The sequence below is a fragment of the Lonchura striata genome, chromosome 3 (genome assembly GCF_050655825.1).
Source record: "Lonchura striata isolate lonStrDom1 chromosome 3, ASM5065582v1, whole genome shotgun sequence".
NCBI lineage: Eukaryota > Metazoa > Chordata > Aves > Passeriformes > Estrildidae > Lonchura > Lonchura striata.
The window spans coordinates 71,778,486-71,784,485 of record NC_140705.1 but is presented as its reverse complement, the minus strand read 5'-3'; positions in this window follow the sequence as shown (position 1 = coordinate 71,784,485).

Below are 6,000 nucleotides of genomic sequence, written 5' to 3'. Positions count from 1 at the left end.
TAGCTGGCTTTTAATCTCCAGTTCGGTGCCAAGACTGCTGGGATCTCAAACAGGACATTCAAGGACCATCCATGAATTGCTGTTGGATAACTTGGCCTGTTAGATGTTCTTTTGTTGGCAAGTGTTTGAGGAAGAAATGGTGCGAGAAAAGGGCAGATTTGTGTAGCCTCTGATATAAACTAAATTCTTGGAGTAGCTCCAAAATGCATTTTGGCTTTGAATGGAAACATTTCTGAAAACAACCCTCTACCTGTGCAGGTCAAAATATTAGTTAAAACACTGCAAATACATTATCTTATGAGAAGTCTATTTTTTATTTTATTTTTAATCTGAGCCAACTAGTCAAAAGGACCTCACTTACTTCAGAAGTCTGATTCATTGTCCTTTTTTAATTTGAATTGCAATGATGACTTCTGGCAGCATAGTTAAATTTATCTGAGAGCATGAATTAGTGTTCAGAGCTCTAGGTTTGTGCAGAGGATGAATATCAATGTAGCTTTTCTGCTAACACTGGGCTTAAACTAAACCATCAGAACCTCCTGTTAAATGTTTGTCCAGGAGTTTTACAGATTAAATTTAGGCATGTGAATCCAGCACATAGATACTGTTTTGGCCACTGTAACTTCCCAGCTCCTTGGAAAAGAGCATCTTGTCTGCTTGGTGCTTTGCTGTGTTTGATGGAAAGCATCCCTTTGATAGAGAAGCATCTTAACAGAAGTGAAGGACACCACAGCCACTGACTTTAACGGCTGTAGAACCAAACAAAATACATTGAGTGGTTTAGATGTAACAGCCGGCACTGAATCAAGAGTCTCTCTATTCAAGGCTGTAATCTCAACAGCTCTGCACTGAGAGGCTGGAAAAATGAGGAGGAAATGAGGTCCCCCGTTTCCTCTGGAAATGCTTTTGTCTGCAATTGAGCTATGTACCAGCTGAAAACACTTTGCATCGCCCTTTAAAATGTTTTCACTTTAAATTTTGCAGGTTAGCTCAGGGTAAGTACTTCTCATTACTTTTGAGAAAAGCCATAAAAACCTAGACTTTGTGACTTATTTTAAATCAGAGAATGAAAACATATTGCATGGCTCTTCCAAAGACAAATTGTCTTTAATTTTTAAAAATCTATATTTTAAAAGTACGCTGCCTATCTAATAGTCATTAATCAAGCCATCCCCTGTGCTAATAAGATGGAGGCAGGGAATGGAATGCCATTCCAGCTCAGGCAGCTGTTGTGCATGTCAACCAGTTTCAAAACGCTTGGCAAAAGTTGTAAATGCAGTTCTAATGAGATCGGCTTGTCTGCAACTAGCAAACACATACCAGCCGCACCAAAATGTTTGTTTGCCGTGGGACTAAGCGGAGATTGTATTAACTGTTCTGCTTTCAAGGGCACATGTCAAGAAAAGTTCAGATCAAGCACAAGGCAGTGACACTGGAATGCAGCTTTCTCCAGAATGGTCACTTATATAAACCCTGAAAAAAAGCCTCCACCTCAGTTCCTGTGTTTGTCGTGTGTGGGGGGTGTTTTCCCATCACGACTCTTGACTTTCTGGTATCACAGTGCACGAGATTCTCTGCAAAGGCTGCATAAGCAAGCTACAAACAGAAGTGTGTTTCCTACTGGGATGTTTGTGGATGGGCTCCTGGTAGGGGACCAACTTCCAAGGCATTCTACAGCATCTCTCATCTGCCAGGCACCCCCAGCTGCTTATGCCTCCATCAGCTGCCCAGGATGGAGTGGAGATGCTCAGGGGCTGAGCCACCCCAGGGCTCCAGCATAGGAGTGTAGCCTTAAAAGAGCAATGACCAGCTCAACCCTCCACCCAGCCTGACTACCAAGCTCATCACAGCCAGTTCCACAAAGCCTGGTTAAACAGAGGATTGATCCAGAGGGGCTGCAATCCTGTTCAGCTAAGCCACCTCAGTGGGCCAGGCACTGTGGGTGTCACATACCCACATCTGGGTGGGCACCTAGGTGAATCAGCACATTGGTGACTTCTTGTAGAACCATCAAGGAGATCACCAAACCTGTGCAGCTGCACAAAGCTAAGCAACGTATGTTTCAGAGAAGCCAAGTCTCAGGAAAGTCAATAGCACTTTACCTCAACCATCTATGTAACACCGCAAACTTTGACACCTTGTTCCCTTTCCTCAGCACAAAAGGGAATCCTGTTTTTTGACTTTCCTTTTATGGTTCTTTGAGCTAAAGTACAAAGGACTGGTTAAATTTCTGGTACCGTGACTACTCTCTTGCCAGTAGCCCTTTAATCTGTGTCTTGTGCCAAAGAATATTAATTATTGTACGATGCAGTGAAGTCCATCCCTACCCCCACTTGAGCCTCTGAAATGAACAGTGAAGATGAACTTTGCCAGCAACTGTTAGGAAAGGAGCCAAGAACAGCTTAACAGGAAAGATACTCAGGATTTTTTGTTTTTTCTGCTAAACCATGTTTTTGCAATTATGAATACTTTGTTGAAATTGCTTGGAAAAGGAAGTACACAGAAAGTGGTCCATACAATTAAACTAACTACATATTAGTGTTGAAAGAATATAAAACTGGTCTCACTCTGTTGCACTCACACAGACAAAACCCCTTCTCAGAAGGAACTTGGCTTGAGAAGAGAGATTTGGAGACAAATCTTAGTTAACTTCAGGCCCATGTGCCTTATTGTCTGGTTTACGACTGCCCCAAATGGCCTAAAAGCAAAGGACATTCACACTAAACAAAAGCAAGGGCTGAAAGAAAGAGAGGAGAGGAATTTGAAAGCTGTCATTTCCAAATCCCTTCTACTCAAAAGTTGATTCCTGACTTTCCATAAGGAACCCTGAATAAGGCAGCAGTTACTTTATACTCCTAAAAACTATCTTCAACTAGACTGGAGAGAAGGACTACTTTATTCTGCTTGGATTCACGTGAATGCTGCTTTAATCAGACCCCACTTGCTTCTGCCACCTTTCCCCAAGTTTAGATTTATAAAATCCTGAATTTCTAAACATAGAGAAAAACATTGCCAAAACAGCTTTCTAGGATGCATGAGCACAGGGTATCAAAAAAGGTTTATCAAATGTCAAAAATTACAACTTTGTCCCCTTAAGTTAATAAATACTTAAGAATATAAAGGAGTAAGATGCAGTAGGACCACTTCAAACTACTGTACTTCATATAATGTTTTATAATTTCCATTTAAATGTTTTTTTCTAGTCAGCAGCCTGGTCCTGGCTCCCATCACACTAAGGCATACATAGTGTTACAGACATATCACAGTGTAAAAGAAAACACATCACCCTACAATGAGAAAGCTTTGTACTTGGTTTATATAACAACATCTTATGAGTCAACCTCAAGAAAATCTTGTTTTTAGTTAAAATAAAATTAAACTTATTAAGCTTAATAAACTTAAACTGACTGATATAGTGAACTAAGCTTTTAGAAGCACATATGCAATATTTATGTCCTTCAAGCACTTTCACTTTCCATAGTAACAAGCCCCCTCTTTGGTACATAAAATGGATTGAATGTATAAACAATGTTGCTGAAAACACGTCCAAAAATCAGTAAAGAAAACTTTGCTTTACAAATCCATTTTTTTTAAGTCTGTGACTTTGTACAGTCCCTTACACAAGCAAAGGTACACAGCCATTTGGCTGAGATCAAAATAAAGCCTCCCATCTTCTCAACCAACAGTACCCCAAAGCGCATTACAGGGGGACACTGGGAAGTGTGTATGGCTATTTCCACCCGCCCCGCGGGGAATTGTGCCGATTCCTGCGAGAGCAAGTAGCTATTGCCACCTTAGGGCAGCCCTTAGTACTGCTGCAGGTGAAGCAGAGCTGCCTGCTCCTGCTCCTGTTGTACACCCTTACAACTGGAAGTGCTCGCTCCAAGGTTATTCCAATCCTGCAGCGCAACCCTCTCTCAAAAGGTACACACGTTTAAAATCAATAAAAGGTTTTCGAGATGAACATTTTCGCTCTCTCTCCTTTCTCTTACATGAAATTGTATTAAAGATGTCTAATCCCCATCCAAGTTTAGATCTCCACACCCAGCCCTTTGCTTCTAGCACCTCTAAGTGGCGTTGTTACAATTGTTTTGCCTAGCTACACCTCTGTAGCCAGCCTAGACAGTTCTGTAAACACGTAAGGCTCAAAATGCTTCATAAACTGTCAATTTGGGCTGTAGACACAGTGCTAGATGAACACTAAGCTGATTTACACATGTGAAGTACAGGCATGGAACTAAGGAGAGCTGCAGACAGTCAGGGCCTTCCCACCTTTCATCCTGAGGTGATGACAATCTTCACAAACCAAGCTAGGGAATGTGGTGGATCAAAAAAAAAAAAAAAAAAAAAAGCCTTTAATCCATAATATACATCTGACATTCGGGATGTTTTAATATGAATAAGCAAGTAACTTCTAGCTGAGCAGCCTGTGAATGCTTTTGTACTAACACATCTCCTGTCACTCCTGCAACTCCTCACTCAGAGCACAAGCAGTGATGGCATCAGGGTAGGGCATAAGTGCAAAGTTAAAAATGTGGGAAACAAGCCTCCCCATCTCAGTGGTTCCAAACCGATCCACAAAGGGAGTGGACACAGTGCTACATTATTTGATGAAAGAAACTTGGTATTTTCAGTCCAATGGGCCTGTGAAAAAGCTTCCTTTCCTGCTGTTTCTTCAGCTAGATGTAATTGGCAGGGAAATCTGAAAAGGAGACAAAATGGCCATCTCACATCGGTGCAAGTGCAGCAACAGGATGGCACAGAGTCAAAACAGGTACCTGCTCTTATACCTCTTCTGAGACTGCAAATGACACCTGAAAATTCTAATTACCTTGTGCTTCTCCTGAAAGAACTTACAGAGGCAAGCCTAGCCACATCAAATTGAAGACAGGAATTCCTAAAATCTGTCAACACGCATTTATTTTGGATGTAAAATCCACCCTTAAATATAAGAGCAGCCAAATTTATCAAAACTTTTGAGTTAAATTACTGCAACTCTCCTATATGACTAGCATCCTACAAGAACCTTGAATTAGTTAATGTAGAAATTAGATAGCTCCCCTTGTTTGCTGCTCTTCACTGTTTAGACCTTATATATTGCAAACAGACCTGTCCAAAAGGCAGGCATGCAAATTTGTTACCCTCTCCTGCTTTTCTTTGCAACTGAAACACTATTTAGTTTCAGTAGATATCAACCGTTTTCCATAAAACCCCAATAGCCTATTGTAAAATGCTTGAGCAATTCAGCATAAATCTGGTATCAAAGACAGGTGATTTTCAGGTGCTTTAACTTAATTTTACAGATGTAACAGAGCAGGTATTTAATTCGGTATTGCTGATTTGTATTTTAAATAGGCACAAGCTTTCTGTTTCTTAGAATTATTGCATTGTGTGCCATTTGCTCAGTACACAGCATACAGCTACAGTCATTTATACAATCAACCTTGTCCAGCTGAGATGACTTTTGCAAATATTAAAACATTCCCTTAAGACACCTGAACACTCCTGGAAGTTCTGACTTGCGTGGCCAAGTGACTTCAGCCACAGCGTTACTCAGACTGAGGCACTGTGTGCCTTTCTTAAAGCCCAACTACCCAGGAAGGAGCTGCTCCCTCCCTACCCGGCCCAACACTGGCACCCAGTGGTCGCGGGCCTTCACAAACACCTCGGGAGAGCTGGTGCATTTTCTGGACACAGTCTGTTTAAAAGCACTAGTTGTTCCATTACTGATGTTCAAAATGCTACCCACTATCTAAACCATCTACAAAGCCTTAGACTGTCCTCTCTGGTCAAGACCATCCAGAGCTTAAGAATAAAGCACTGCACCCAAAATGCTGCACTGAAATCAGCCAGTCACATCCAAACGAGAGACAATGTTACAGTAGGGTCAAGCAAGTCAGAAAAATTGTTATTTTAAGCAACTAGTATGCCACTTGAAGCAACGAGATATTTTGTATGTCCATTTTTAAAGAGCTACAGACTGAGAAAGGACTCTTGGAC